General features: G+C 40.2%; 1 protein-coding gene across 2 annotated transcripts in view; it reads right to left on the reverse strand.

The window, feature by feature from the left end:
* Positions 1-12232, reverse strand: part of tmeff2a (transmembrane protein with EGF-like and two follistatin-like domains 2a) — a 115472-nt gene that overhangs the window by 13717 nt on the left and 89523 nt on the right. The window lies entirely within an intron of this gene.

Here is a 12232-nt window from a genome sequence, read left to right on the forward strand (position 1 = left end):
GCCAAAGCTACACCGGACGAAAATGATCACCGCTGGCCTCATTTACGAAGCATGTTTCACGTACACTGTCTTCTCCGTCGGCCAAAACAGACACTTCAGCATATAAAAACTCAACGTCCAACCTGAAGAAACGTCGCGGATAGTTTAGCTGTTTCATTTAATGTTACAATGTTAGCATATATCATTATTATAATTATACTATAATATGCATATAACATATAATGTATATACGTAATAATGTAATATACTAAATTTCTACAGTCAGACATTATGATTAAAACAGTTATTCTTACTTGAGTAATATTCTGTATGACTACTTTTACTTTATTTTGAAGTACAGCTACTCATACTTGAGTACAATTTTTTGCTACCCTACCCACCTCTGCCTCACATACTGTACAGCTCGACCTCTGAAAATAAAACAGCTGTTATATCACCCACCTCGAGTGTTTGTGAACAAAAACACAGCTGTCACTTTGATTCAGTCACTTATTTTGTTATGATACATACATATGCATGCCATAGAACCTGAGCGAAGGAGACCGCCCATGATGGGGTCGTATTATAGGAGACAATCATGATAATAAAATGGAATAATCGTGTTAACATGGAAAAGCTGGAGAGAAAAACAAACAACAGTTACAGGTCGTCTGGTTGCAGACCCGGGAGACCGACATGCAGCAGCTGATGTGTGGGACATGTTAAGTCTTAAACACATGCTGGTATAACGTCATGGCTTAGCGTAGTGAATGAATCATCTTAATGGGGTTTCATACAGACGGCGGTGAGCCTGCTTTCTGACATATTGAGCTCTTTAGTCATCGCTAAGGCAAACTCCGTAGACAGCTTTCTCCAGGTCTGAGTCTGTGATGTTTATCAATTTCCATTAATAGTACTCTAATCCATGATGTGTGTGTAGGTTGCGACTTTGTTGTGGGGTTTGAAGGTTACTCTGTGTTATCTCTGTGTGGATTATTTGGGCTTTAAAGGTTTAGGACTGTTTGACATTGTCCGGTTCTTATTCCTGAACCACATACTGCCACATATTAAATAGTACAGTTTACATAAAGCGCCGCTAAATGCCGTGTCCTAGCGATCCTGAGTTTTTCACTTTCACAACGTCACAACACTATACATGATATAATCTAACTTATATTGATGGTTAAAGAGTTTGTTGAAAATAGTTAAAAAAATTACTCCAGCGTGTTAAAATTAACATATACCACTTCAGCGCTGTTATTTCAGCCAAAGTGAAAATAATTAAAAGAACTAATCCCAGAAAAAATATTATATAATAATATATTATTTAGAAAAGTTTAACTTTTCTAATTAATATCTATTGGTGCAGGTGTTTGTTTACATTGAGCAAGTAGCGCATTTTTTAAAAGTAGATTATTAAATCCGGCACATAACTGTTCATAACATCACTTTTACTCAACATTTAGATTTCATTTATGGTGCAGGTTAAACTACAGTATAGGCAGAGATTTAAGTTAATTGCAAAAGTTTCATTAAATTCTGTCCAGCTGCCGATTTAAGACGCGCCCATAGTTGCGGCACATGCGCAGTACGCTGTCAAAACTTGCGGTTAATAATCTGGAACAAAACTGTTCATACCTTCACCTCAACTCTTCATATTGGAAGAGCGAGTTCTGACCAATGGACAGACAAAACTTTTCTTTTATTCAATTCACTTTATCAGCATACCACTTGTTCAGAAATGTACATTACATCATCTTCTTAAACTCTGGTGGAATGATTTCTCACGTCCAAACACAGAAATAATTATGGACGTAGCTTTATGCTATAAAAATCTTAGTACGGAAACATTACATCAAATGAACTCGCAAGAATGATTAAGCCTTGGTCCAACCCAATCCCCAAGACAACACCTGAGAAACAGGCGAAGGAGCTGGAGGAATCAGGTAACCATGGGTGTACTGTATATCTGCAGTGATCCAGGAGCAGCAGAGAAAAAAAGCCTAAGGGGAAGTTTGCAGGCAATCACCAGCTGTTTGGAGGAGATAGACTTGAAAATTGAACTGTTTGGTCTTAATGATCAGCACAATGTATTAAGGAAAAAGCTGCAGGCTGTTAACCTGGAGAAAACCATTCCAGCTGTGAGGCACGGCGGTGGCAGCACCATGTCATGGAGGTGTTTTGTTTTAAAAGAGTCTGGTGCAGTTCAGAAAACAGAATGCACCATGAGAGAAAGGGGTTACCGAGAAACACTGAAGCAACAACAGCTAGATTGGTAAAGAATCCGTATTTTTCTATTTTTTTAACAAGTTAGCAGAAGTATGAGAGCTCTCTAAGGCATGTCTCTTAATGATCCAGCTGAAATACCCCTCAGATAATACATTTTAACACCTTCGTCTCTGGAGTGTTCATGTAAATGAGCTACTCCATCCATCCATCCATCCATCCATCCATCCATCCATCCATCCATCCATCCATCCATCCATCCAGGAACCTCTGTAGTCCAACTAGGCACTGAGAAGGCCAATGGTGACCATTGTATTTATTTCCATTTTTACAACCATGGTAGGTCAACATTTACACTTGCATTCACACATTACAGGCAATTCGGAATCTTTGGATTGTGGGAGGAAACCCACCAAGCACGTGGCGAACATGGAAATGGAGCTAAAGCTACAAGAGCATTAGTGATCTCAGGCACTGATGTTGTGATGTCAAAGAGGCTCCAGTTCCAGTTCATCCCGAAGATGTTAAGTGGGGAAGAGAGAGTCAGGGACCTGTTCAGGGCATTTAAGTTCCTCCATTCTGATCTTAATGAACCATGGAGCTCGCTTTGTCATGCGGGAACAGGTTTATAGCTCCAGTGAAGGGAAATTGCACCACTGCTCCATACAGTGACATTGGAACTATTGTGTGCTTCAGCATCTAGTCTCTATATACAGTACTGAAGGGAAGAAATAATCCTATTTTCAAAATGATACTAATATACTGTCGGCCCATCACTGGACAGCTCATTTTGTTGATCTGAGATCTCAAGTGAATCTCTGAAAGTGTCTGCTCTTGCATTATGGTGATATTAGAGCTGCGCTGGCACTGAACCCATGCGAGTGTCCCAGATGTCCATAGTACAAAAGACCAAATCAGTGATATTGCAAAACCTGTAGTGTCTGTATGTTATGTTTTTAAGCAGTATAGCATGCGGAGGATTGCTTTATCTAGGACGGCATCATGGTTGTGATTTGATTGCAGACACAAGGTAAAGATAAATCCTGTAGATCATCAGGATAAACAGTATAGATAAGAAATGGATAGGGAACAGCCGAAAGACAAAGAAGAAGAGTTACTATGCATTAGTTTCATAAAAAAAAATAGTACTTCCTTCACTAAGGGCCTTGTTGCTATGCAAGAAAGTCACTGTGAACTAGCAGCATTATTAGCTATTATTTTAGCATAACAGCTTCCCAGGCAGGGGTGTGTTAAATATAACCTGGCTGCACACAGACAGACAGACAGACAGACAGACAGACAGACAGACAGACAGACAGACAGACAGACAGACAGACAGACAGACAGACAGACAGACAGACAGACAGACAGACAGACAGACAGACAGACAGACAGACAGACAGACAGACAGACAGACAGACAGACAGACAGACAGACAGACAGACAGACAGACAGACAGACAGACAGTTGTTTTATTTTTTATAGATAAATCTAAATATCAACGTGTACTCGGGTACAGAACAGAATTACTGATGTAAAATTTCTTGATGGTGATAATAAAGATCTGTAGCAAGGATAGTGGGAGAATTATCCAGATATCTAATGTGACACACAATCACCAGACACACTAATTTCTCTGCACTTCACCTCTGATTTCATTTCCTAAAATGATCCAAGCAGCCAAACATGTGCAAATACAGGTCAAGAGCTTCCGGCAGATACATATATCAGTACATGAAACACGTGATGTTAGTGACCATGTTGGTCTCCACGCCTATCAATAAAGCTGTCAGGAAGGGCACCGACTCTGGATAGTGGAAAAAACAGGTGATGTTCCTCATCCAGTTTTGATGGATCTGTTCCCACGGTCAGCATCAAGACTCAAAAGTCCAGCTTCGATTGATTGATTGATATGAAGATGTCAAAGCTGTGCCAGAAAGTCATTCCCCACGCTGTTACCCACCTGCACCAGCCTGGACTGTTACCACCAGGGAGGTCAGCTACTGCTGGTGCCAAATTCTGACCCGGCCATCTGTGTGTCTCAGCAGAAACTCGAGACCAGGTTGTTTTTGTCCAGTTCTTTCTGCTCTTGGCGGACAGTAATGGACATGATCTTGTACACCAGAACGTTCAACGTCTTGCGATTTTTGAGATGCTTTTCTGCTGAACGCGCTTGTAAACAGGGCTTATTTGAGTTACTTCCTGTCAGCTCGAACCAGCCTGGGTGTTCCCTTTGTTAGCGCTCCTGACCTGATTGTAAGCACTGTGCTGCTGATACATGACTGGCAGACGGAATCATTGTGTGACTGAGCGCCGGTGTTTAAGTCTAATCTGTAAAGCTACAGTAGTTTATTTTGCTGCATTTCCCACCACTCTATTTTTGTATCGAAGGCACACACACACACACACACACACACACACACACAAAAAAAAAAAATCAAAGGTGGACTATGTCATAAACGGCTTCAGCTCTTTCTCTCTCTCTCTCTCTCTCTCTCTCTCTCACACACACACACACACACACACAAGGCTAAGAGACTCTTGCTCTCCAGAGTGACCGTCTGTGGTGGTCATAAAGGATAATGTGTCTGGAGTATTAATATTTAATGCTGCCTTTCACTTTCTCGAAACACTAGTGCTACTGCAACTGCACTGCGTCAACAACTCTCTCTCTCTCTCTCTCTCTCTCTCTCTCTCTCACACACACACACACACACACACGGGTGAGAATTTTTTGTTTGAGTGAGACGTGAGACACGTAAACTGTCAATCCTGGAGAGTTTAAATTTCCTAGGTAATTCAGTGCACTTGTGTGGCAGTTTGATCTGTGTTTGTGTGTATCTGTTCGCGCATGTGTGTGTGTGTGTGTGTGTTTGTCTGGTTGAGTGAAGGGATATGTCTTATTGATTTGTAAGAGCCATGTGGTTTCCCTGTTATCTAAACTTCGCCAGCAGGCTTCCTGTTGGTCCACCTGTCCTTTTACAGCCACTCACTCACACACACACACACACACACACACGCACACACACACACACACACACACACACACACACACACACACACACACACACACACACACACACAGTCTCTATCTGACCAGTGTCATCTTTGTAAACAAAGTCTGGTTTGTCTTACAAAGCGCTCATTGTGAGGCTCGAGCTGTGTGTGAACAGACACATAAAACATTATTACTGCAGCTTAGAGCATTGATTTCATTTCTAATCCCTCGCTCCATTGTTTTCTGCCGTAATCCTGTCATAGGGCACTCGGAAAAAGAGAGAGAGAGAGAGAGAAAGAGAGAGAGAGAGAGAGGGGAATATGAAAGAAATTGGAAAGAAAGAGATGAGACAAACGGGCAGATAAACAAGGAAACTGAAATGATGGAAGTAGAGAGAGAGAGAGAGAGAGAGAGAGAAAGCAAAAGAAGAGGAAAGAGAAAGTAAAAAAGGATGAATATGAGGTAGAGTAAGAACAAGAGAAAAACAAAGAAGAGAATGAGACAGAGAGACATAGAAGGATGGAGAGAAGGGGAGATGGACTGAGAAAATGAGAGAGAGAGAAGAAAGAGAGGAAGAGAGAAATAAGGAGGGATTGGAAAAAATAACAATAATAATGATAAATTAAATCAATGAATAAATGAATAAAAAAGAAAGTGAGAAAAGAGGAGGGAAATGATGGACTGAGCGAGAAAGAGAAAAAAAATTATAAAACCAAACATGGCTGAGACAAAAAGACACATAAATAGAGAGAGAGACAGACAGACAGACAGACAAGGCAGACAAAAAGAAATAAATAAAAGAAGGGATGAGAACAATGGGACAGAGACAGAGAGGGAAACAAAATGATGAAGAAGGAGAGAGAAATCAAGAGATTAATAAAGAGAAGGTGTGAAAGGATCGGAGTATTGTGGGAGTGAGAAAGAGAGAGAGAGAGAGAGAGAGAGAAGGAGAGTGAGATAAAGTAAGAGAGATTTATAGGGGAAAAGAAGAGATCAAAATAAGTGAGGAATGAAAAGAGAGTAAAAAACAAAAGTAATATAGGGGAGGAAAAAAAGATCAAAGAATTAATAAAGAAAAAATGAGAGAAGATGAGAGAAATGGAAGGGAGTCGGATATATATATACTGTATAGTAAGAGAGAGGCAGAGAGACAGTAGGGGAAAAGGGTGTGTGTGCGTCATCCTCAGCTGGAGTGTAACCGAGTGAGCGCTTGGTGTGGGACCATCCCTACGGATCTGGTATAAACGAGTGGAATCGGGTGATCACTGAGCGAGTGAGAGAAAGACTCTGAGCGGGGGGAGGGGGGGGGGAGGGACCGTCTCGTTCCAGTGAGGCGTAATATCTCTGCTCTCGCGCTGCTACTTGGCGGTTTAATTCTATAACAGTTTAAATCTTAGCCAAGGCCAACATGTAATTCCCCTCGGAGAGCTATGAGCGGAGAGGCTGCTAGGGGTGTGTGTGTGTGTGTGTGTGTGTGTAGGGGCGTCTGTAACGAGCCCATTCCCATTAAGAATAAACGCTTTTCTCCCTTGCTGCTGGTTCGAGAAACAGCCCTATAGAGCCAACAGGCTTATCAGAGAACACGCAGGAGTTCCCCTAATGGCCTAATAAAGAGGAAGGTGGGGTCCATGCCCACATCTTATCCTTTCAGGCACTTCAGGGGCACTTCTGCCATTGACAATGCTCAGTATTCATCAGCTGGAACTTTCTATTAAAAATCCGTTATTAACTCTAAGTCACTCACAACGGCCTTGAATTTAGACTCCTGTGACGTTATCGTTAGTCAGAAAACATTAGACCTGATCAATGAAGACTCTCTGATTGCCTGCAGTGAGACTTAACTTTAGGGGTGCTGATGATTAATCATTCATTAATTTCCATGACGAATTTAGGGCATTGGTGGCTCAGTGGTACCGTACAGTAGGGTTCTCACCTGTCTTGTAGAAGGCCAGGGTTCAATTCCCAGCCAATGGATGCAGTACTGGTGCAAGCCCAGATAAAATGAGAGGGTTGTGTCAGGAAGGGCATCTGGTATAAAATTGGTGTGTGGATCGGATGGTACGAACCGGCCGAAAGACCAACGGCAATTTCTGCTAGGAACTTAGCGCACAGCAGTGGTGATGAAGCTGGTACTGCTAAAAAGTGAAAATAATTGAGAGAATGGAGCAAGGTGGAAAGCATGTTCTTTTAACATGAATCGTTCACGATCCTAAAGAACAAAGACAAGATCATGGAACATGTTCATTTTATACTGTGTATAGGAAATTGTGTCAGTATCCTAGTACATAGTGTACAGTATTTGTTGGAACGAGCTCTTGGAACGGAACTTGTTAATATGTTTACAAATATATACAGTGAAACCTCGGATTACGAGCTTAATTTGTCCCGGAAGCAGGCTCGTATTCCAAAACACTCGTAAACCAAATTAAATTTTCCCATAGGAAATAATGGAAACTTAAATTATTCGTTCTACAGCCCAAAAAAATAAATACATAAATATAATTAATACAAAATATAAAGTAAAAATAAAACAAATTGACCTGTACTTTACCTTAAAAAAATGTAAAAATAAATCCCGACAGATAAGGGTTTTCGTTTGTGCAGGCAGGGTGTATGTTTAATTTTTGTTGTTGTTGTTGTTTTACTTTACAGTAGTGATTCTGTTAGTATGCGCTCACGTAAGTGTGACTAGCGATGTTCCTTGCTAATTTTTGAACGGTTTTAAAAACGGTCTGTCTATTAATGTGTGCACAAACACACACACACACACACACACACACAGCGTGGAAGCAGGAGAGACGATTACCTACAATTCCGCTGCAAGAGAGAGAAAAACCGTTGGCTCACTCCAAACTAAGACTATGCTCGTTTTTCAAGTAAAAAATTATTAAAAATTGTTGCTCGTCTTGCGAAACACTCGTAAACCGCGTTACTCATAATCCGAGGTTCCACTGTATCTATCTATCTATCTATCTATCTATCTATCTATCTATCTATCTATCTATCTATCTATCTATCTATATAAACAATGCATCAGGCAGTAAGTCAGACTTCTCTTATGTAGAGGTTCACAAGGCCTAACTGGAAGTTAGCTCTCTGTCTCTATTCTGTATGGAAGTCCACACACAGACATACTTCTTGATTAAAGAAGAGAAAATCAGCAGGGTTCTAAAGACAGCGGGATTACTGGGTTAAAATCTGGAAAACGGCCCCTGACTGAAATGTCAATCCATTTTGTTTAGTGACATGAACCATCTAGCTGATCTATCTCCAAGCCAGGGGGCCAGAATACAAATCAGTTGGTTTAACTATCAAAATAATTAGTTGTACAAAAATCCCATTGACAAGTTTTGTTAGCAAAGCAGAATGTCTGATGACCTCTACAGGGCTTGATTGTGCTGATTGCCTGCTGTTGCGAGACAAGGGTTCCCTGCGAAACCTGCTGAATATCAATGAGCTCTTGATGATGTAGAGCAAAGTTGGCTCCATTAACGGAGATGAAACTGTCATTATCTCCCTCATTCCTGCATCCTATGTGATACGCTTGCGAATCAATCATCCATCTCATGTCAGTCTTTGAGTTTCAAAGAAGCATTCAGGGACCAATTTGAAATGTTAACTGCATAGCACACATGGAACATCGCAGTATCTCATCAAAAGATTCAATTCACACGGTTATTGCTAGAGCTTGAATCAGAAAAAGACTCGCAATCTGATATTCAGGCACTGAGATTTTCGATTTGATTCGACGACACTAATGCCTGATTTTTCTCAAGGAGATTTTTTTTTTAGTTATTATAGTATCTAATTACCATTTAAATGTTGTGTACAGTGCCATAAAGTCCCCTTCCTGATTTTTACACTTTTTTTTTTGGCAAAATGCTACTTAAGTGATGTTACATCAAGTTATTCCAAGTAAATATAAAATACACTTTCTAAATGATGATTTCATTTATTAAGGGAAAAAAGCTGTCTGGCTGTATGTTAATAAGTAATTGTCCTGTATACCTAATAACTGATTGCGCCAACCCTGGCGCCAACAACTGCAATCAAGTATTTGCAATTGTGTGTCCTTCACATCGCTGTGGAGGAATTTTGGCCCCTTCTTCTTTGTAGAATTGCTTTAATTCATCAACATTTGAGGGTTTTTGGGCATGGACGGCCTGTTTAAGGCTCCCAATTGGATTTAAGTCCAGACATAATTTCTTAACTTCTATTATTTTTTTTTTAAGCCATTCTGAAGTGGACTTGCTGGTGTGTTTCGGATCAGTGTCCTGCTGCATAACCCAAGTGCACTTGAGCTTGAGGTCATGATTCTTCTTTATAATTTTCTGGTAAGGCACAGAAATCATGGTTTCATCAATTATGACAAGTCGTCCAGGTCCTGAAGCTGCAAAGCCCCAGACCATCACACTTCCACCACCATGTTTGACTGTTGGTATGATGTTCTTTTTTATGAAATGCTTCATTAGTTTTATACCAGATGTAACAGGACAATCAGTCCAAAGAAACTTGGCCAAAAGTCTTGGGGAATAATCAAGATAAGATTTTTTGGTAAATGTGAGACGAGCCTTTTTGTTCTTTTTGGTCAGCAGTAGCTTTCACCTTGAATCTCTCCCAAAGATGCCATTTTGCCCCCAAGTCTCTTTCTTATTGTTGAATCATGAACACTCAGCTTAACTCAGGTGAGTGAGGCCTGCAGTTTTTTAGACGTTGTTCTGGATTCTTTTATGTGCTCCTGTATGAGTTGCTGTTGTGCTCTTAGGGTAATTTTGGTAGATCGGCCACTCCTGGGAAGGTTCACCATTGTTTCACGCCTTAAAAATGGCTTTGTAACCCTTTCCAGACTGATACATGTAAATTATTTTGCTTTTCATCTGTTCTGAAATTTCTTTAGATCGTGTTGCCTTTTAAAAAAAAGATATTTTAGCATGGTTCACTTTGTCAGAGAGGTTCTACTTAAGTGATTTATTGATTCAACAGGTCTGGCAGTAATCAGTAATTTTGTGGTGATTGAGGACGGATCTACTTGACCATGGAGATGGTCTTGGACGCGGCTGATGCAGGCAGTTTTTCTGTAATAGTGTGTGACTGCAGTCACTCAATAATTCGATAGGACTGAAATTCTCACAAACTGGTTTGTACCTGGGACTGATACAAGCTCGACCCAAATTACTATGGGTTCTCTGTTCTTTCTATTGTAATCTGAGGGAGTTTTTTCTTGCCACTATCACCTTGGCTTATTCATCAGGGACAGACTGATAATTATAATACTATATAATTCTATACTATTTCTATACCTTTTTTTTTATTTTGTAAAGCTGTTTTGCCATGATAAAATGTACAACAATAAATAAAAAAAAATAAATTATATTACTTTTTTCCCCCTACCTAATTTCCTCTCTATACATTTCCAGTGGTCTTGCATGAAGTGCACATAAACTCAAAGGAAGAAGTAATACTCTAGCAAAACTCAAGTACAGTAGTATCTCGCCATACAAATGTCTTGTCGAAGAAATATTTGCCTTAAAAACTGACATTTTGCTAAAATTTGTTAGAGCCAAAAAACAGCTAAGCATGCGTGTTCTGTTTATTGTAACATTGTGACCATGACCGTGTTTTTTGTGCATGTAAAAAAAAAAGCACTATGCTTGTAATCCAAGGTTTAACTGTATTGGTAATATTTTTGGTGGTTGGAACGGATTATCAGCATTTACATTATTTCCCATTGGAAAATCCGTTTTGCATTACAAAATTTTGCCTTAAGAACTCGCCTCTAAAACAGATTACATTTGAATGTCGAGGTATCGCTGTGTACTTAAGAAAATAATGCTTGATAGATTTTTTTATGAGGAGTTTGTAGGCTGGGTTGGTTGCTGCTGGGCCCCATTTATGGTCAGCTGTTGTGCTCTGGGTGTTCTGTAACTTTTCTACTGTGGCCAGCCGGCATTGACTGTTTTGTCGATTTCTGCTGCATTGGCTTTTCTGTGGGATTGGACTGAGCGGCTCGTTTTTGGCCCTGCAGGCACGAGTGAGGCTTGAGTGGTCATGATCCTGATACTGGTTTGTTGACCTATAATTGGAGTTTAATTCAACTGTCAGAGGTCATAATGCTATGACTGATTGGTGAAAATAGTGTAAATTATTATATAATAAGAGGCTGTTTGTAAAGTCATGAACATTGCAAAAAAGAAAAACTGGAATTCAATTGTTTTTGCTGAAACAGATCTTTTTTGTTTTTGGTCGATGATGTACCATTGCTCAGAACTGCAGTTATTTTTGTCCCCGGTTTGACCATTGGCTCCTTAAGTGCAGAGGATTTATTTGTCAGCCAGCTGAAGCCAGCATGTCCTGCTGTGGCATATCAAATCGGGGGCTAATGGCAGATTGGGGCAGATTGTCCTGAGTACTTGGAAAAGCAGTCGGTGCCCTTGGAGTCCCACTGATTAGACAGAGTCACTACTGGCTCGGTACCCGAGTTGCTTCAGTAAATTGGTCTGCTTGGGTGAAAATCCATCACCAACAATCTTTACTTTTTACTTGCAAGCATATTCGAATCAAATTGTAATAGGTGCTTAAACACAAGACTTAAAAAAACGACACAAAAAAACGATATAATGTTGGCTTGAGCTCAACCCACCCTGACTATACAGTAGAATAATCATAAAGGTATTATATATACAATAGAAATTACTGTATAACGCATCACTTTTTTTGTTACATGACCAAGTTTGACCTCAATGGCTTCCCACAATCGCGGCTCAATATCACCTATTAGTCTACATCAGTACAGTAAATGGGCTGAAAAACAATTCCACATGAGGTAACTTTTAAATTGCTTTCTCCTGAGTGTGACCTGTAAATACAAAGCACTGGTCCAGTTTGCCCCGAGATAAGCAAACGCAGAGGATTTGATTACATTCTGGTGCTTTGCAAAGTCTTCCAATGCCAACTGTAACATCAACCCTATCAAGGAAACTAGAGAAAGTCACCACTGTGGAAAAACAAACACTACACTAACTGCTTTCT

The sequence above is a fragment of the Clarias gariepinus genome, chromosome 5 (assembly GCF_024256425.1).
Source record: "Clarias gariepinus isolate MV-2021 ecotype Netherlands chromosome 5, CGAR_prim_01v2, whole genome shotgun sequence".
Lineage (NCBI taxonomy): Eukaryota > Metazoa > Chordata > Actinopteri > Siluriformes > Clariidae > Clarias > Clarias gariepinus.